Below are 22,492 nucleotides of genomic sequence, written 5' to 3' on the forward strand. Positions count from 1 at the left end.
TAATAGTTTTGGTAGTCCACTATGTCCTAATTTCCAATTCATTAATTCTCTGCATTATGTTCACACTACACATTGCCCTGAAAAATGACATCTCCTCTGCCTCCAGCCTTCTCCTTGTTGCAACATTCACCACCCATGTTTCACACTCACATAAGAGCGTTGGTATAATTGTTCTTTCATACATTCCTCTCTTTGCTTCCATGGACAAAGTTCTTTGTCTCTGCAGACTCCTTAGTGCACCACTCACCTTTTTCCCTTCATCATTTCTGTGGTTCACCTCATCTTTCATAGACCCATCTACTGACACGTCCTCTCCTAAATATCTGAGTACATTCACCTCCTCCACAATCTCTCCCTCCAATCCGATATCCAGTCTTTCGTCGCCTATTTTTTTATTGTTATCCTCAACCCCTTACTCTTTCCTATATTCACTTTTAATTTTCTTCTTTTACATACCCTACCCAACTCATCCACCAACCACTGCAACTTCTCTTCAGAATCTCCCAGGGGTCTTTTATTAATATAAAACAGAGAGTGAGACATTACGATATATATCTCCCACATATAAATGGACATTACACCAACCAGCTGGAGTGATTCATGCCTGCCGGAATAAAGTAGTATTAGATGATTGAGCTTTAAGAAACTAACGCTTGCTATTCGATATAGAATCCAAGTGCGGACCGAAGTACTGTTGCCTGTAAAAAATTACTACTGTACAGATCGTCATTTGGCGAAATCTTACAAAATCGACTCATCACAGAATATACTGACTAATGGCATAATATTTGAATACAGAAGTTGGTCGAAATTGAATGTCAAGATGAAAGCCATAGGAAATATATAAGGACTCGCCCCGCACACTGCTTCATTCAATTTGTCAAACATTGTATTGGAAATAGAAAAGCCTGTTCAAAGGCATAAAAAAATAAATTATGTTCTGACTTTTTAACCACTGATTGGTGGTGCGTGATGCTAAAGAGCTTTTGATCTAAAGAATTGGATCTAACCCCCCCCCCTCTCCTCTGATTAAACCAGTTAAAACCTACACCCCACCCCACCCCACCCCTTTCAATCCCCCAGCACTCTATAACCCCTCTCGGGTTCAGCATTTCCAAACGAATGTAAAAATTATTATATTTAATGCGTTGGCTTTTACCTCTTCAGAAGTAGCGGGTACGAGAGCCAAAGTGCTTGCAGACACATGATATGTTTTTGGATAGTCCACCTGTCGTCGCCACCTTATTATGCTTAACTTATGTATGCAAGTCTTCTCTGGTGTACTCTCCTTTGTTAGCTACTACTGTCCTTTGTTCTGTAATACACTGTAGTTGTTTTCCAGTGCAACAGCTTTTGCTCTTTAGTACTCTATTTTCAGGAACACTATAATTTGCTCCTAGTACACAAAAGTTTATTAGGTAGTTTATTTTCTAATGCACTGTACTATGTTCTCTAGAATACTACTGCTGTTCTCACATACACTGGTTTTTGTTTTATGGAATACTTATATGTGTTCAAGTACACTACCGTTTGTTCTTTAATTCATTATGAAGTGCACTGTAATTTCTTTTCTAGTTCACCGTTGTTTGTTCACCAGAACACTGGCTTTTGGTTTTTAGTACTCTGTTGTTTGTTCCCAATAACACTTACGTTTATTTTTCAGTATACTGTATTATTGTCTATTACACTTTCGCTCTTCTGTAGTAAACCGTAGTTTACCCTTTAGTAATTTAGTACACTGCAGTCTGTTCTTCAGTTCCTGTTCGGTGTACTCAAGTGCACTGTTGTTTTCTCTAGGACGCTGTAGTTGTCTTGTTATTCTCTAGTACACATTTTTGTTCTCAGACTCACTATCGTAGTTCTTTAGCAGTTTGTAAATGTTCTTTCTGGTTGTAATTTCTGTGGTTGTAGTCAAGTGCGCAATTGTTTTTTAATATAATGTACCTGGTTCTCAAGTACAGTCATGTTATTCTTTAGACCACTAATTGTGGGGGTTCTTTTGTACATTGTAGTTTGTCCTCTACCATACATTATTCTTTACGAGTCTACATTATTATTATTACAATCAAGGGGAAGCGCTAAACCCGGAGGATTATACAGCGCCTGGGGGGGGATGTGGAAGGCATTCAGGCTTAATTTGGGGAACTGGAGCACAGATCCAATTCCCTAAATCAAGAGCCCCTCACCAACATCAAGGAACCTTCCTTGAGGGGTTACGAGTCTACAGCACGCTGTCTGGTGCGTTGTATTTTGTTCAAAGTACGCTGTTGTTGGTCTTTAGTAAACTGTTGTTGTACTTTTGTATATTGTTCTCTGTTCTCTTGTACACTGTAGCTGTTCTGTAGTACTACATAGCTTCCTCTCTAGTGTGTTGATATTATTCTCGAATACACTGTAATTTTATCTCTAATGCATTGTAGATTTGATTTTAAGGTGTTCAGCCCTTAAGCCTTTAAAGAAGAGGAGAGGTAGTTTTGAGGTGCTCAGTCCCTCACACTTGAAAAAAGTGTACAACACTGATCTTCAAGTCAGTTAAAACTGAACACCTTAAAATGTCTACATGTTCAACTGTCTCCACTATATTAATCACTTCAGTATTTGACTGATGAACCTGCTACATCATTAACATTACCTCTACATCATTAACATTAAGAACACTGTAGCCTGTTCTCCATTAAACTGTAGTTATCTAAAAAAGCTGTTGCTCTTCTCTACTATACTTCTGTTGTTCATTACTTGTACCATCGTCTTTTAGTTTGTTCTCTAGTACACAATAACTGTTCTCTAGTATACTGTCGTTTGTGTCATGTACACTGCCTCTTGTTCTCTTATATAATGTTGCTGGTCACTGGCACACTGTCGTTTTGTTATGGCATTTTGTCGTTCATTCTTTAGAACACTGTGTTTCCTTCTAAGCTCTCTATCTGTTCTGTTGTAAATTCCTGTTAGTTTTCTAAAATACTTTATCCCTTTATCTCATAAAATGTCATTTTTCTTTACTAGAAAGCATGTTCTCTAGTACAATGTTCTCTAGTACAGTGTTGTTAATAAAGTAGTACACTGTAGTTTATTCTCCTGTAACCTGCCTTTTGTTAGCTTTTTACAGTATCATTTTTGTTTAGTACTCCGTAGTTTGTTCTCTAGAACTGTTCAAAGTTGTTAGTTAAGTAGTACACTTTTGTTTGTTCTCTTTTACAATGTCGTTTATTAACTATTATTATAGTTATTTTCCTCTAATACACTATCAATACATTATCGTCAATAAACTAGTACACTGAAATTTGTTTTCTAGTGCACTGCAATTTACTCAGTATTACAATCTGGATGATTAAAGCTTCAACTAGCCTGTTAATTATCATACTATTCTTAGCTCATTATCTAAACTGTAATAAGAATATTTGTTCGGGAGTACAAAATACACTATTTTTAATTTTTACTAGTAAATTATAAATATGGGCATTATAAAAGACAACATAAAAGTGTATTCTTTGGTTTCATTATCACATTAAAATATCAGATACACGACTAGAATTATTGCATTACAATATCATAAACACGACTAGAATTATCACATTACGAAGCACCATATCACAAACACGAGTATCTGTTACTGACATTACTACAATTTCACCCGTGTCACAACTGACACGTAATTGACAATATTACAAACACACCCTTGTCAACTATGACACACGACACCTTTATAACAGTGTAACACGACACCTTTCTCAGCGTTATAACACCATCTCAACTGTGTCCACATGACACCCTTGTCCCCGTGTAAATCTACACACGTTCGCTACCGTGTCCACATGACACCCTTGTCTCCGTGTAAATCTACACACCTTCGCTACCGTGTCCACATGACACCCTTGTCCCCGTGTAAATCTACACACCTTCGCTACCGTGTCCACATGACACCCTTGTCACCGAGTAAATCTACACACCTTCGCTACCGTGTCCACATGACACCCTTGTCACCGAGTAAATCTACACACCTTCGCTACCATGTCCACATGACACCCTTATCTCTGTGTAAATCTACACTCTTTCGCTCCGCGTTGTAACACACCGTGTCCACATGACAGCTTGCAGTGTCCGACTAAGTCCAGTCGCTGCCATCAGGAAACTAAGTCCACGTTCCCAGCAGGAAACTTTCGTTGTCAGCAGGAGACATTACCAGCAAAGTCAAGCTGTGAAGCCGTGCTAAACTCACACTATGTATGAGGTCTTCACTCTCAGTGAGTTGTGCAGAACACACTATGTTGTGAGTACACTGAATGAGGCCGTCAGGTAACTGAGGCCGTCAGACTCAGTGAGCTGCGGTGAACACTCCTTCTAAGGCCAGTAGATATACACCGTAAGATGGTCTGATGGATACTCTCTACTTCCAGTAGATGTATACCGTAAGGTGGTCTGGTAAATATTGCTTGCAAGGCCAGTAGATATACACCGTAAGGTGGTCAGGTGAATATTCTCTACAAGGCCAGTAGATGTATACCGTAAGGTGTTCTGGTAAATACTGCTTCTAAGGCCGGCTCAGCAGTCCCCGCATTGGGTATGATGACGTACCCGTGGTACTGCAGGTCGGCAGGTTAACAATCTAACTGATAGTTTGGCAGGAGGCCACCACACTCAGTGAATAAATTTTTTTGACAAAACTGCAAAGACATTTTGAAACTCACATATCTATTTAGAAACTATTTTAGTTTCAATTTGCAGATTTCAATAAAAAAATCAGTTTGAGGATTGTATGTCCAGTCCGCTGATTTCCACCATAATATTGTTGACGGGTAGTCAAAGATGCTTAGGTTGATCTGCATCTTATGTATCTTCGATACATAGTAACCTCATCATGATATAAGCCCATTATGTTGCAAGTCTATCATGCTTCAAGCTCATTATGATGCAAGCCCAACATGCTGCAAGCCCCTAATGCTGCAAGTCTATCAAGCTGCAAACCCATCATCCTGCAAGTTCATCATTCTGCAAGCCATCATGCTAGTAAGTAAACCATGCTGCATCCCATCACGCTGCAACTCCACCATGTTACAAGCCCATCATGCTGCACGTCTGTCATGCTGCAGGCCCATTGTTCTGCAAGTTCATCATTCTGCAAGCCATCATGGTAGAAGCCAATCATGCTGCAGCCCATTATACTGCAGCACTTAATGCTGCAAGCCCATCATGCTGCAAGTCCATTATGCTGCAACCATCATGCTGGAAGCCCATTATGCTGCAACCCACCCTGCCGCAGCACACATGCTGCAAGCCATCGTGCTGTAAGGCATGCTGCAAGCTTTCATGATGCAAGCCATCATGCTGAAAGCCATCATACTGCAAACCATCAATTGCAAGCCATCATAACGCAGCCAATCATGCTGCAGCACAATTGTCAGTAGAGTTACTGTGTACTGTGAAGTATACATAGATACTCATAGCTACTTTATAGATAGGCTCCCTTTTAGCTGTGACGTCACGAGACCCCTCACATGTGAGCTGTAGGCCACAGCGTCACTCGCAGTTCAAGGCTAGGCTAAGACTCAAATGGAGGTGCCTGTTCTACTCCTCTAGATTCATAATTATAAGCCTCAAAGACATCCAACGTGTGTATTTTTTACTCAAATGTCTCCTAACGAAGGCCCACGAAAAATAGTGACAGCAGTGTGGGCGTGATTTTGACCATTACGCAGATTAAGGAGATTGTTCTATCAAGCCAGTCGGACAGTGTGTGTGACCGCGTGTAAGCCCAAACGACGCACCCCACAGCCAAGCCAGTATCCTCCAGCATTGTCTACACAACTTCCTGATTAGATGCTTCGTGATTAGTGGCATATTTGCTAACCTATGAGTAATTGATCCAGGTTTCGCATAGTAAGCCAAGCTACTTAAGCCAGTCTGCAAGGTAGAGCCCAAGCTACCTAGCCTGCTTAAGCCAGCCACCCAGCCTGCTTCATTACTGCTGTGTGCATGGCTATAAGCATTCAAACCATCCCAGCCTAGCTAGTGTCGAGGGCTTAAGCCGGCTTAACAACCCAGCTGAGAGAGAAGTAAACCAAGTATGATCATCCTTGAAGTTATTGTCTCCATGTTCTGTACTGATTTGTGCTACCAATAAAACACTGATCAGAGTGAAAATAACCATCCCTGTGGTACTCTGGCTTGACAAGCCACCCAGGCTTAATACCGCGTGATTTTTAGTGTAGGGGTACCAAAAGCCACCCAGCTAGCCAGCGCGCCTACGCCATCCACGCAAAGCGTGATGCCATTAACCACGTGTGCCATTATATACCATCCTCCTCCTGTCGTCACTTCCAGTTCTTCAATCAAGCCATTATAGAGACTTTTTTTATAGAGACATTTGCACGTATTGAGACATTTCCTACATCTACAGTGATTATTTTTTGTTGTTGTTGTTAGAGACTCTTGTGTCATAGTGTAAATTTTCCTAGTGACATGTTATCGTTTGTTTTTGTGTTCATTTTTTTTGTACTGTATCTTTGTTATCGTTTCTCACTCTCTCCAACCTGAAATAAGTAATACTTCCACTTGTACACATTTATTATTTGTCTATTGTGTGCACTATATTGCTTATTTCTATGTTATTCACTCCTTGTGAACTGTTTACTTTGTTATCATCTGTGTTCTTTATGTGTCGTGCAGTCTACCTTATTTTATTATTGCGCACCATTAATTTTTTCCCATGTCTTGACATATTTTCAATACATTTTCCCTGTTTTTTTTTCTACTAATTCTGTGTTGACTCATTCACTACTCTTTACCATTTTTATTCCGTGTCCTCCATTAGTTTTGTGTTAAATATTTTATATGCAGTGTCTCATTTGTTTGAACTTTTGCAGACTGAAGTACCATATCTTGTGTGCCAAGCAAGAGATTTATTTAATTTTTTTCAAAGCAATACCATAGCCCATTTAATTTATATAACCAGTGTAGTGAGTGAACATTGATGTTTTATCTGTGTTTGCTGCAGTTCTGTTAATGTTGAATTTTTAGCTTTGTATCTTGTATTATTTTTATTCATATTAATGAAATTTTTTGGAATAAATTCACTCTCAGTGTAGTATTTAAAGTAAACAATTATCATTGCTTTCTAAGCAATATTTTCTGTGTGTACAATTTTTATTGATTTATTGACTAATTCTGCAAATTATTTTAATTGCGCAATTCGTTTGTTCTGAAGTGATTATTTTTCTTTTCATTATTTTATGCTATTATTATTGCGCTATTTTGTTCAGTAATTGATAATAATTTCTGAAAGAATGATACATCATAATTCAGTGTAATAATCTCAGTATATTACTAATTGAGTATCTTGTTTTTCATATTATTATTTCATTTGTATTTATCATTGCATAATATTTTTCTTGATTTTTGTGCCATCATTAGAAAATTTATTTTCCCAGCATATTTCTAACTGCATAAAATGTATTGATTGTATTTTAATATTTATGCATTGATTTACAATTTTATTATTAAATTATCTTTATTGAATAGAAACTAAACACAGTTCACTTTTGAAATTAATTCAGATTTTAGTAATATTTCCCTTTCTTGAATTTTCAACGTATTTCCTTATCTTTGCCAAGTAAATTTCAGTGAGTTTTTTTTCTCATTCAGTGTGTCTTATAGTTTTTATATATGCAGAGTTAGTTAAGCATCTTTATTTTCAATTTACTTGAAATTTTGTTGTATACTTTTCTTTGTTATTCGTTGGTTTCATTGTCCTTTTGTAATTTCTCTGAGATCATGTCTCAACTACCTATGAGAAATGACAGCAATTCTTTAGTGAATAATGTCAGTCAGACCATTGTCGTACCTGTGCAAAATCCTAATGGTTCCTACTGACTGATAGACCACAACAGACCCCGAAACAATATACTTTTTCTCGTGACCCTCTTGATGCCTTGCCCTTATTCGATGGCAACCTAAATAATCTAGAAGCATGGTTTATTGCCATCCATTCTTGAGCTAAAACGTTTGTAGAAATTACTCCTTCAGAGGAAACTATTATAAAGGATTGCAAAAAGAAAGTCTTGCTAGATCTCCATCAGCTGTAAACATCGTTGACCTTCTTACCATGCGTGACTTTGAGAATTTTACTATGTGGTCATAGTATGAGAATTTGATCCGTTCTTTTCTTGTACCATTGACAGATTCCGATCCATATATTATCCTTAAGGAAATAGTGATTGCAACACCTATGCCAGGTGAATCATTAAGTGACTTTGCAATTAGATTATCGACACTTTTGTCATCATTCATTAGAGCGGTACAATTTTTAGATTTTATATCTGAAGAGGGTAAACGAGTCACCGCAGAATTTGGTAAATTGGCAGTTTGTGGAGTTATCAAGGAATTAATGCCGCCTGCTTCCTTGTATGCTTATAACTCCAACTCTCCAATTGTAAATATGGAACCGCTCGCAGTCCTTGTCCATGCGCGTGCCATGTGTGTTCCCGGTACTTTTCCATGCATCAAACCAACCAGCCGTATTGCACTTTCCACAGAATACATGGACATGATACATCTGAGTGTAATGCTCTCTACATTGGTAGATACCATAGATCCTCCCGTGGCCATTCCTACCGCAGAATCAGGAGACACAATAGAGGTCGTAGTTCTCACAATAACCAGAACCAGTCTTAGTCTTCAAATTCGGGGAATCCAAGCGCCCAAGTCAAACCGTCCAGTGGTGACAGTAGGTGATAATGAATACTCCATCCCCGTCCACAATTCCTCCAATGTTTTATGCAGTTTCGAAGAAGATAGTCTCGTTGATGATGTTGCTTCACATGTTTTCAACGAAAATATTTCTGAGGATGAAGTGGAATAAACCTTCTCTGATGACAACCCTCCTTGTCTGCATGTTAATTCCAATGCAACAATAGGTCTCTTGGTACAAGCATCTGTTCGAAACGCGCCCGTTCATGTGTTCATGGCCTCTGGTGCCCAAGTCAATATTATCAGTTCTAGTTTGTTTAAGGATAAGCAGTTACGCCGTGTCCTCGTAGAACCAGCTCATGTGTTCACCTTTAGTGGTGTGGCTGGTTCTAGTCTGCGTGTCCGAGGTCAGACTTCCCTCACCTTTTCTATCCAAGGTAGAGACTTTACTGCTTCCTTCCTTGTTGTCGACCAGATTAGTTTCCCTGGTGATCTTCCACTGGGATTTGCTTCCCTGAGAGATTTACGGATTGTGCTTGATCCTTACCGATGGCATGCCCAAATTGACGACTTGATAGTACCATTTTGGGGTTACCAGATTGGATCTGAGATCTGTCATACTGCTGCACAGTACGAAGCTCGGATTAAGTCCTTACAAACTTATACATTTTCTAGTAACGTAACTAAGTGGTCTGGCACTAGTAATCCTGTCATTCCTGTCTGTGATCCAATTCCTACAATTTCATGCACGCAAGATAGTGTATGCCTTGTTGGAAAACGACTACGTAAAACTTGTAATGTCATCTCGTGTTGCTGTCACAGGCCTTCTGCAGAAAGACGTTTCAGTTGCGGCTAGTGTACTCACTAGAGTGTCTGTTATTGTCCTTCGCCTTCCAGATGGTGATAACATCCTAGTTGACAGTGATTCTTGCAAGGTAAAGGGTTTGTTTGTCGAGAATTCATTACATGTTGTACGAGACAATAAGATCCATTTCTTCCTTGCTAATGCTTCCGGTCACAGTATTCGCCTCAGAGAGAACACCACCATTGCTGACCTTGTTCACTGTCCTCACCTTGTTCATGTAGAGGATGAGTTGTCACCTGACCAGTGGGTTGGTGCTATTTCAACCGGGAAGAGTCCATGCACTCCACCTAATCTATCCACTCCACTAGTAGAGGAGAAAGGCTTAGCTCCCATTGACTTCCCAGACGAGGTCAAACGTCGTAGAGCCATTGCCTTACTAGGTGAGAAGATAGGTATAGTGAACCTATTGTCTCGTCGTATTCCACTTGAACCTAGTACCAGACCTATTTATGTACCTGCTTACTGAATGCCTCATTCACAAGTTGCTGTCGCAGAAGAACTGATCAATAAGATGTTTGATGATGGTGTCATGGTACCTAGTAAATCACCCTGGAATGCTCCCTTGATCCTATTACCTAAGCAAGGACTGTACTTGGTGCCCGGTGATCGACTGTAGGAAGTTGAATACAAAAACAATTCCAAATCGCTTCTCACTCCCTGTACTTGGTGACCTTTTACTCAATACATCCTTAAATTCGTTAACACAAAGCACCTATATGAAAAACAGTATAGAATGGGTCAAATAACTAGAGATCATTCTGAACGTTACTCATCAATCCTTGCAAGCCTCATAAGAAGGTCAAAAAAATTGTATTATGAAAACAGATTGCATAATATAAAAGGTGATATGAAAAAGACCTGGAAAACCCTATCCGAAATTCTAGGAACTGTAAAGATATCCAAAAAACAAAACAATCAAGTTAAAAAAGTCAGACGAACCCCTACTCGCACCAACTGAAACAGCAAACAGACTCAGTGTTTTCTTCTCTACCATAGGAAAGAATCTAGCGAGCAAATTCCCAAGGTCAAACACCCGTCCATCAGGCTACCTCACGGGTACCTACCCGAATACACTATTCCTAGCTCCAACCAGCCCAACAGAAGTCTCGCTCATCGTCATCACCCTTAAAAACATAACTTACTACCTTTTATTTACAAAAAAGCTTCACAAGTACTGTCACCAGTTATTGCAACACTCTTAACAAATCCATTCAATCCTCCACCTTCTCAGCAATTCTCAAAATAGCGAGAGTCACCCCGATCCACAAAGGAGGTGATAAAACTAACTTGAATAACTATAGATCTATATCTAACCTCCCTCTCCTCTCTAAAATCTTTGAAAAATTAATTCATAGACAGATCTATTCCTGTCTCGTCTCACACAACATACTAAACCCCTGTCAGTTTGATACACATGCTAGAATTAATATACACCGCTCTCGAGAAGAAAGATCTGCCACTGGGAATCTTCACTGATTTACGTAAAGCTTTTGATACAGTTGACCATGATTTGCTGCACATTAAGGTAACACACTTTGGTATAAGAAGGCACTCCCTCAACTACCTAAAGTCATACCTTAGTAACAGAAGCCAATATGTGTACAGAAATGGAGCAAACTCTTCCACTCAACCAATCACAGTCGGTGTCCCACAAGGAAGTGTCCTTGGCCCACTCCTCTTTCTCATTTACATCAATGACCTACTGAATGCATCACAGCTACTCAAACCCATATTATTTGTAGACGACACAACATACGTCTTCTCTCACCCAAACCCAATCATACTGTCTAACACTGTTAATGCTGAATTGCAGAAAATATCTACCTGGATGATGACAAATAAGCTTACTCTCACTACTGACAAAACCTATTTCATTCGGCTTGGAAACAGAGCTGCAAATGTTCCACTTAACATAACGTTTAGAGGGAAAATTCCTAGGATTCCACCTTGACAGTAGCCTCAAATTCCACACACACACACATGCAACAAATTTCTAAGAAAATCTCTAAGACAGTAGGCATACTATCAAAGATATGGTACTATGTTCCACAATCAGCTCTTCTTGCACTGTATCATTCAATCATTTACCATTATCTCACATATGGAATTTGTGCATGGGGATCAACAACATTAAATCATCTAAAATCAATAATAACCCAGGAAAAGGCTGCAGTCAGAATGATAACAAATTCCCACTCCCGACAGCATACTCCACCACTATTCAAAAGTCTAAAACTGCTCACCGTTAAGAACTTCCATATTTATTCATGTGCCTACTACATACATAGAACACTACACTCAAACATAAACCCTCCACTCAAATTTCTCATCACCAACCTTAACAAGACACAACCACAACACAAGACACAGATCTCTTTGTTATGTACCCCGTGTTCATATCTCACTGTGTAAAAACTCCATGCACATAAAGGGCCCCAAAATTTGGAATTCATTACCAGTAAATACTAAAGTAACCAGGTCTGAACACCAGTTTAAGGCTCTTCTTAAAAATCACTTACTCACAATGAACTAAATACTCAATACTCAGTATTTAACTCTTCCACAAAATTACCCAAATCTTAAAACTTCGAATCTAGACGCCCAATGTTCATACATTATTAATCCTACTTCATAGTATAAATACCTACCCAGAACAATGCTGTCTTACACCCAATTGTAGCATTCTCATACTGTAAACTACTTTCACCAACTCACAATGTAATATTCCCATAATTTAATTTCAATATTCATTACTGAAACTATTGTAATTAGAGTAAAACTAATGTCTGCTATAGACAAAGAAGATATATAACTTAAACGAACTATGATCAATTCTTTAGTATTAAGTAGTATGTAAGCCATTAAATTAAGTTTGCCCATAATTGCCATGGCTCTCTTTGCACTGTACCCAATTATTGTAATTTCATATTCTCAGTGTAACCTTGCAAAGAAATAAACTTTGTTTATTTCTTTGCAAGGTTACACTAGGTGCCATCTTAGCTCAGAAGACCGATAGCAAGTACAACTCAGTTGCATTTTCTAGTCGTGTCCTTGCAAAGGTTGAACGTAATTATACAGTAACTAAGTAAGAAGCCTTAGCAATAGTATGGTCTCGAAAGCACTTCTGAGACAATATATATCGGTACCATGTTCATGTCTTGACAGATCATGCTCCACTGATTCCTTTATTCCAGAATGAACAATCTACTGGAAGATTAGCCAGATGGTCCTTGACTGTCCAAGAGTTCAACCCTATCTTTGAACACTTACCTGGCAAATCAAATGTAGTCGCAGATGCTTTATCGCAACATATTAGTACGGTAATAGCAGATCCTCCATTTAGTTCCGAGGACGTAAAGGACGCTTAAAGAACAGATCCCTCTACCTCTAAGGAGCAGACAGAAGAACAACCTGATTGTTATTATTCCTTACGTACAAGACAAGTAATGAGGAATCCACAAGCATTATTTATAAATACCAATTCAGATCCTGATAAATTAGACACATGTGCAACTCTTGGGTATCTTTATTGATACCCAATAAAGATACCCAAGAGTTGCACATGTGTCTAATTTATCAACATGTCGGTTCTCTGAACCATTCATCTACAAATTCAGATCCTCCTTAACCTCGGTATGTGTTAGCCATTGCAACAGAGTTTGATCCCCCCAGAGATGATGACCAATCTGAATATGTAAATCTCACTCTAGCAGAGTTGGGGTTAAATGTAAATAATCTCTATAGACAGATGATCTAGTCTAGAGTATTTCAACTGGGAGTTTACCATATCAGCTTATTGATGTTCAGAATTTTTTTTAAAGTGTTCACGTTCTCTCCGAATCCTGAGATTTATCAATAAAAGACTTGTGTGCACCAAGTCTGCCTTTCTGTTAAAAACTTTCTTCTTTGTAAATATGCTTCCTCAGAATCTGTAGATCACACGAATACAGATCTATGTTCTCTTCTCTTTGACGATCTTCTCTATTTTTATCTCCATCTCTTTTATTGTACTATACCATCGTTTATTCTATCAGTTACCAAGAAGTGTATTGCATTACAATCAATTATCATCATTATGTATAGTTCAACTGTTGTGTATATTGAAATTGTATAGAATCAGCCCAGAGCCTAATCCCTACAGTATGTCGGGACGCCATACGTTAGCATCACCAAGCTTTCAGTAGTGTTACTGTGTACTGTGTAGTATACACAGATAATCCCAGCTACTTAATAGATTGGCTCCCTTCTAGCTGTGACATCACGAGACAACTTACCTGTGAGCCATAGGCCACAGTGTCACTCGCAGTTCAAGGATAGGCCTAGACTCGACAGCAGGTTCCTGGGCTACTCCTTTAGACGCCTGTGTAGATTTGTGTGTATTTCGTGTAAATTTCTTACTCCAATGTCTCCTAACCTCCACGACACATCATGCTGCAGTAAATCAGGTTACAACACATCATGCTGCAGCACATAAGGCTGCTGAACATCATGCAGCAAGACCATCATGTGACAGCCCATCATGCTGCAGAACATCATGCTGCAGAACATCATGCTGTAGCACATTATTCTGTAGGACATCATGCTGCAGTCAATCATGCTGTATCCTATTAAGTTTCAGTCTTTCATGCTGTAGCTCATCAAGTTGCAGCATATCAAGATGCAGCACATCAAGATGCAGCACATCAAGATGCAGCACATCAAGATGAAGCACCTCAAGATGCAACACATCAAGATGAAGCACCTCAAGATGCAGCACATCAAGATGCAGCACATCAAGATGAAGCACATCAAGATGCAGCACATCAAGATGCAGCACATCAAGATGAAGCACATCAAGATGCAGCACATCAAGATGCAGCACATCAAGATGCAGCACATCAAGATGAAGCACATCAAGATGCAGCACATCAAGATGCAACACATCAAGATGCAGCACATCAAGATGCAGCACATCAAGATGCAGCACATCAAGATGCAGCACATCAAGATGCAGCACATCAAGATGCAGCAGATCAAGATGCAGCACATCAAGATGCAACACATCAAGATGCAGCACATCAAGATGCAGCATATCAAGATGCAGCACATCAAGATGCAACACATCAAGATGCAGCACATCAAGATGCAGCACATCAAGATGCAACACATCAAGATGCAGCTCATCAAGATGCAACACATCAAGATGCAGCACATCAAGATGCAACACATCAAGATGCAGCACATCAAGATGCAGCACATCAAGATGCAACACATCAAGATGCAGCACATCAAGATGCAACACATCAAGATGCAGCACATCAAGATGAAGCAACTCAAGATGCTGCACATCAAGATGCAGCACATCAAGATGCAGCACATCAAGATGTAACACATCAAGATGAAGCACCTCAAGATGAAGCACATCAAGATGCAGCACATCAAGATGCAGCACATCAAGATGCAGCACATCAAGATGCAGCACATCAAGATGCAGCACATCAAGATGCAGCACATCAAGATGCAGCACATCAAGATGCAGCACATCAAGATGCAGCACATCAAGATGCAGCACATCAAGATGCAGCACATCAAGATGCAGCACATCAAGATGCAGCACATCAAGATGCAGCACATCAAGATGCAGCACATCAAGATGCAGCACATCAAGATGCAGCACATCAAGATGCAGCACATCAAGATGCAGCACATCAAGAAGAAGCACATCAAGATGAAGTTTAGGTCCAGCAGAAATCAACAAATTGAAGAAAGTGAAAAAAAAATTTCACGTCGTCCTCGTCCTTTAAGCAACCGTCGATTTGCTTACAAACTATTTCAACAAATTTCTCGTTAAGGTTAGTTTAGGTTAGATTTCCATCTATGAACAAATAATAACTAGTTATAAAGCTAATAAAGAAAATAATACATAAAGGAAACAGAAAATTTAGACCACGAAACAAAAAACGGAGACTGCAAGGAAGGTTGGGACTGAGTGTTAAATATTCATTTTATAATTTCAGTGTCACTGTCACACATTTGAAGTTCTTAGCCAGTGATGTATTGACGTTGATTACTACGATGCCTTGGAAAATGTCTTTCCTTGCATCAACAAAGGCCTTTATCAATATGAAAAAGAAATTATATCTTTCTGATTTTTTTCTTATTTTAGATTGGAATTTTCTTAATAGCACTGAAGGCGAGGTATATTATTAGCAGCTCATGAGATCTTTGCTTCATATAGAGCAACCTGAAGGCTCAGGAGGATACAAGCTATCTGACAAATTTATATCATATGATTAAACAATTGGAGATTCGGTTAAATCTCAAGGTTTCTATCAGTTACTTCAATGTGAAGGCGCTGGTTACTGTTTGTTGTCGACACCAGGCTGTATTTTTTGGGGGCATAATACTTATTCGTAAAATCAGAGATGATGGTAAGTTATTTTTTCTCAGTCATAAATTGTGGTGAGCATGAGAAGCTCATTCAGCTGACCAGTACAGTGGAAAGTTCACTGACGTGCTTGTTTTAGAAGTTGCTTTCCATGAGTTCGAACCCTCCATTCGGTTTTTCTTGTTTCATATTCGTGCCATTACAAATTAGCGAATCAAACCTAAGCTCATTCAGTGTAGAAATTAGATCTAGCTCTACTTATTTTTTCATAATTAGGGTATTAATATTTCACTTGAAAGAGAAATAAATGCAAGAAGCGTAATGCAAACATGTGGCAGAAAAAAAACATTAGTGAAATACACTCTTGCTTTTCTACAAGAATTTTCCTGGATGAGCTGGCGTGTAGTGCAATACAGTTTCTCTCTTCTACAAACACTTGTTGAATGAAGTAACGTAAACTTAGGATATGTATACTGTGAGATGTCTCGTAGAGTATATATGCTGAGAGTTTACTTTGATCCCCACTTTAAAGATTAAAGTATTCTTGATTGGTGACCAGGTGACATGCAACCTCAACGACCAATGGTGTATTGCTTACAAATACACAAGTAGCGGAAGAAACTTTTTATACCTATCCTCGAAGGGAAAAGCTTGTAACCTTTTCCAACTTTCCTTTTTTATTTCTCTCATAACACGGGAAGGCGTTATCTGATCGACTTCACATTTTCAGTGCTTGTGTATCACTAGACCAATATTTTCGGAACAATTGGCATTCTCAGTATCCTGGAATGCCTCTAATAATTTCCAAAACCTTCTGTGGTGTAACTTCAAACATTAAGGAAAAAAATAGCCTCCTAATCCTCTGGCGGCAGACAGCGAAATTCAAGTATCAAGATGCACATCTGTCAGTTTGATGGGTAGAATATAGGGAAATTTTGATTCCCATTAAATCACATTAAATATACTAGAGTTTACTTCTGACTGGCTTAAATATTTTATAACTGGTGCATCTTATGGCCAGGATAGTAAACATTAGGTTTAGTTTGTGCGTAGTTGAATTAGTCAGTCAGCTAAATTATTCTTATAAAGGTTGAAATCAGTGCGATAACTGAAGACGGCTTTTCACCGAATAGCCAAAAGTATTAAACCTTGATGTGTTTTCCGGGAAGCAAAGTTCACGTTGTTTCTCGGCTCCATAAGTCCAAATAAATAATAATACTGATTTCTACTTAATAAAGAATGCCTTTTATTATCGGCTTCAAAATAATAACATTCATGCATTCCAAGAGAAAGATGACACCCAGTAAGTGTTTAGACGATGTGCAAATTTAAAATTTGAATGAAATTTTTAATAAATGATGGCATCGTTGGATTCAGAACAGTCACTAGAGAATACTTTTTTAATAGTCTTCAGACTTTCAGTACTGATGAACTCAGATATATAAATTTTACATTGGTAATTGTATTAAATAAATGTGTTTCCGTTCAATAACTTGAGAATGAGTTTTCTGGCTGTCTCAAAAACATTTAAAGTGGTTTCAATAAGATAACCTTAAGAGTCTCGTCTGATCAGCTTCAGAATGTCCCCACGCTTGTATCTTAAGTAAAGGGGGGTTAGTCCTGATAACTGAGTCTGGGAATGCCACTTTGTTACTTTCAATCTAGTAATTATTTTGCGTTATTACATGGTTTTCCCTTGATACTGGTGAATGACTTTTGTTGCAGGGAACTGGAATTATCCTCCCCTTGCTTGGATCGAATCTAATTGTCTCTCATTCTACAGACACTTTGTGAACTCTACTGGTTAAAAGCTTATCCCCGGTTAAAATAAAGCAAATCTTAATAGTATCAATCTTTAACACCTACAAGACCCATTTGATTCCTGCGTTTAAACTTTGACTAAATTACTATAAGTAAGTTTTCTTGATAAAACTGTGTGAGAGCTGAATGAACAGGACAGTGGGATTTGCGCTTGTATTGTTTATGTCACAAGCCTCCGCATATACATACTCTAAGACACTCACTGTACACTAAGTTAGCACAAATCTATATGAAAAAGATATCTGAACGAAGCCAAAGAAAACATATGAACTGATGACAAAACAAGTGACACTGGTCAGGGACGTGGACTGTATTGATCAAAGAACAGTTTCTAATGAAAAGGATGAAATGCTTGAAAGGGCTCACTCATGGTAGAGGTATTACAGAATGCACTCTCACACAGTGGATTAAAACAATGCCATCTTGTAGATAAATTTTGTGGTGTCTTCTTCACAACAACTGAACAACATGTTGAACTGCGAGAATCACTTTGGGATTGCGGTGAAAAGATCCACAGGTCCTGGTGAATTGGTTACGATCTCACTCTTCTATTCAAGAATTATTCGACGGTTTGGTCATTCTAATAACATAAATAGCTGTTGATGTCTGCTGTGATTCAACAGTAGTTACTGGAAGAGATTATTATAGACCGCAGTAAATTTTAAAATTTATATATGAAGAATTAGAACAAAGTACGTTCCATTGCAATGATGGCTGCCGGACTTAAAGTTCATAAAGATGTAATCCCATCAAGCATATAACAACTATTCAATAGAATAGAATGTTCATTCCAAGAGACTGACCGACTGATAAATTATTAATTCAAATTCAAATTCAAAGTTTATTCTCTATAAGGATTACAATGCTGAGTTTACAGAAATTTGGTTATTGTTTGGTTTAACATGTAGTAAAATTGAGATTACGGAGTGTACCACTAGAACGCTTAGCATGGCTAGGCATTTCGGGCATACTTAGTTTTATTCTTAAATGTAAAATATTGCAAATTATGAGGTAAGTTGGTATTATGGCTAAGTGACTAAATACTATTTTGTGAGTTTAGAAATGTGAATGCTTTTGTTTTGGCACAGTATATAGTTTCAGTATTGGAGTATCACAGGATTCATTATTTTAAGACTGAGATTAATATTTCTGTTTATGGTCAAATGAGTGAGTGAGTGTAAGTGTGAACCACCAGGTGGTATTCGTGAAGTTAGTTGACGGGGTGTATCAGGGAGATCAGATGTTTTCTAATGGTAGTTTTAAAGGTGATGAATGTGTCTGCAGTTCTAGAGTTCTCAGGTAGGGTATTCCAGATTTTAGGGCCTTTGACATACATTGAATTTTTGTAAAGGTTTAGTCGGACACGGGGAATGTCGTAGAGATGTTTGTTTCTGGTGTTATGCCTGTGGGTTCTGTCACAACTATCAAGAAAGCGTTTAAGGTCAAGGTTGATATTAGAGTTTAAGGCCCTGTAGATATAGATTGCACAGTAGTAAGTGTGGATGTACTGAACTGGGAGCAAGTTTAGATCTATGAAGAGTGGGGGGGGGGTGTGTTGCCAGGGATGGGATTTAGTGATTATTCTTACTGCAGCTTTTTGTTGGGTTATTATTGGCTTTAGGTGTGTTGCTGCAGTTGATCCCCAAGCACAAATAGCATAGGTGAGGTATGGATAAATAAGTGAGTGGTATAGTGTGAGAAGGGCATTTTGCGGCACGTAGTATCGTATCTTGGAGAGGATCCCAACCGTTTTGGATACTTTTTTGGCTATATGCTGGATATGGGTGCTGAAATTCAGGTTGTTGTCAAGGTATAAGCCTAAGAATTTTCCCCCATTATTTCTGGTAATTAGAGTGTTGTCAATCTTAATGTTAATTTGTGCATCTCCTGCTCTGCTACCAAACATAATATAGTAGGTTTTGTCAGTGTTAAGCGTAAGTTTATTGGCTGTCATCCAAGTCGATATTTTAATCAGCTCCTCATTCACAATGGTGTTGAGGGTGGCAAGATTAGGGTGAGAGATGACATAAGTCGTGTCATCAGCAAAGAGAATGGGTTTCAGGTGTTGGGATACGTTTGGTAGGTCATTGATGTATATGAGGAAGAGCAGGGGACCAAGGACACTTCCCTGCGGAACTCCAGTATCAAGTGGCCGTGTTGCTGATGCTGTGTCTTTAATGGTGACGTACTGATACCTATTAGTAATGTAAGATTTGAAATAAGCAAGTGCATGGCCTCTTATACCGTAGTGGTCAAGTTTGTGGAGTAGGATTTGGTGGTTTACTGTGTCAAAAGCTTTTCTTAGGTCAATAAAAATTCCTAGTGGATATTCCTTATTTTCCAATGCTGTGTAAAGCAGATCTAGCATTTTTATGATTGCATCATTAGTGCTTTTATTTTTCCTAAATCCAAACTGGCAGGGGTTGAGTATGTTTTGAGCCGTTATAAATGAATACAGTCTCCTGTGCACGAGTTTCTCAAAGATTTTGGATAGCAATGGTAAGTTAGATATTGGCCTATAGTTGTTTAAGTCTGTAGGGTCACCACCTTTATGTATTGGTGTAACCCTTGCCATCTTGAGTAGTTTCGGGAAGGTGCTAGACTTGTTAAAAAGTAATGAAATAGCATGCGAAAGGACATGGGCCGCTCGCTTGTACAGTAATGGTGGGACATGAGACAGATTCCCCGAGTTATTTTTAAGTGACTTTATGATCTCAATGACTTCCGTGGGCTCAGTTGGTGCAAGATAGAAGGAATTAGGGAAATTTCCATCTAGGTAGTCCCCAGCATGGGCATTGGTATGTGGGATTTTACTGGCGAGATTAGATCCTATGTTTGAGAAGAAGTCGTTTATCTTGTTAGCTGTGTCAGTGGGATGTAGTGGTGTTTCATTAGGTTTAGTTAGGACAATATTCTTGGTTTTTCTCAGTTTGTGGGTCCCTAGAATCTGAGAGAGTGTTTTCCAGGTCTTTTTTATATCTCCTCTAGTGTCTGTGAATCTACTGGAGTAGTATAGTTGTTTGGCTTTTTTTATTACTTTGGTGAGAGCTGATGAATAGTGTTTAAGAATATCTTTGTGTATTAAGCCCTGTCTATATTGCTTTTCATATTGGTGTTTCTTGTCAATGGATTTCAGAATGGTGCTGGTTAGCCATGGGCAACCAAGCCGTTTGTTTGTGATCTGTTTTGTTTTTATAGGACAATGTTTGTTGTATAGTCTAAGTAATTTGTTAAGAAAGATGTCTGTCCAGTCATCAATACCATTGGCCTTGGAGAATTCTGTAGGCCAATCAACAGTCTCTAGGTCAGCTGTGAACTTCCTTACTGAGGCCTCGTCATGGAGTCTAAATGAGACTTTGTTGTATTCAAGTGGTGGTTTACTAATGTTTGTCAGGAGGAAGGTAGGGTAGTGGTCTGTAGTGCTATCTGTGATTATCCCTGATTTAAGGGGGGCTAGTATATTGGTCCATATGTGGTCTATTATGGTTGCACTTGTCTCAGTGAGCCTGGTTGGTTTAGTTATTGTTGGTATGAGAAGTGTGTTGTTCATATTGTTGATGAAATCAGTTACAGGCTGATCATCTAGTAAGCCAAGGTTGATGTTGAAGTCTCCAGCTAAGAGAAGGTGGTGCTTATTCATTTGTCTGTTATTAGTGCCTTTAATTTCTCACTGAAATTTGGGATGTTTGTGTGAGGTATCCGGTAAATGGCACCAATTGTTATAGGCGTCTTAAGGTTTTTTACAGTAAAATTAGCAAAAATGTATTCCCCATAGTCATCACTAAAGCAAGTGGTGCTAAGACAAGATAATTGGTTAGAGTAATAGATTGCAATACCACCCCCAACTTGGTTTGGTCTGCAGTTGTGGATTGCTGTGTATCCTGGTAGAGGGTAGATATCTATTGTGTCCTGCTTAAGCCAGGTCTCAGTAAGAATAATGCAGGAGAAGGGTGTCTTTAGTGATTCAAGGAGTGCTAGGAGGTCATCATAGTGTTTGCTTAAGGACCTGATGTTGTAGTTTAGTACTGATAGACTTTTAGCATTGTTTAGGATAGTGGTGGCTTGTGATGCTGTGTAATAAAGGCAGTTACTTTCCAATAGGTTTTGATTGGGTGTCAGATTATGTAGGTTTAGATCAGGGTCAACGTGATCAATCATCTTCTAGGTTTAAAATTATGGTTATTTATATCCTGTGTTGTGTGTTGAGTTCTAATACTGATATCTGTAGTGGTAGGAAGTTTGGACAAGTATATAGCTAGAGTATTTTGGTCATATAGAGTATAGTCACTACTACACATAATGAAGTTGATGTTGTCTGTGTGTTTTGCTGGAATTAACTAAAGTACAACTAGGTATAAACTAGTAATATAAAAATACAAATTAAAAATAGAACAAGACTCTCACTTGTAATTGCACTAAGGTCTAATAATGACTTTTGTGGAGTCTCTGTTTTTGAGCTAGAGTGAGCTAAAGTACAATAGGTTTAATCTAATAATATAAAAGTACAAATTAAAAATAGCACCAGTCTCTCACTAGTAATTGCACTATGGTCTAATATAGTGAAATTGGTATTGACTATGTCTTGAGCTAGAATGAGCTAGAGTAAAACTGTGATTAATCTAATAATATAATGAAGGCACAAGACTCTCAATTGTAATTGCACTAAGGTCTTATATAAGTTGTTTACAAGAATTAGAGTATAATTAGATTTAAATTGACAGGATAAAATTAAGGTAGCAAAATAATAATAAAAACAA

At 38.4% G+C, this 22,492-nt stretch overlaps 1 protein-coding gene across 1 annotated transcript in view; it reads left to right on the top strand.

Annotated features, from left to right (window-relative positions):
* The window catches only part of LOC138853703 (uncharacterized), a 193,985-nt gene that overhangs the window by 15,843 nt on the left and 155,650 nt on the right, over positions 1-22,492 (top strand). The gene's annotated exons all lie outside the window — the stretch shown is intronic.

The sequence above is a fragment of the Cherax quadricarinatus genome, chromosome 37 (genome assembly GCF_038502225.1).
Source record: "Cherax quadricarinatus isolate ZL_2023a chromosome 37, ASM3850222v1, whole genome shotgun sequence".
Taxonomy (NCBI): Eukaryota; Metazoa; Arthropoda; class Malacostraca; order Decapoda; family Parastacidae; genus Cherax; species Cherax quadricarinatus.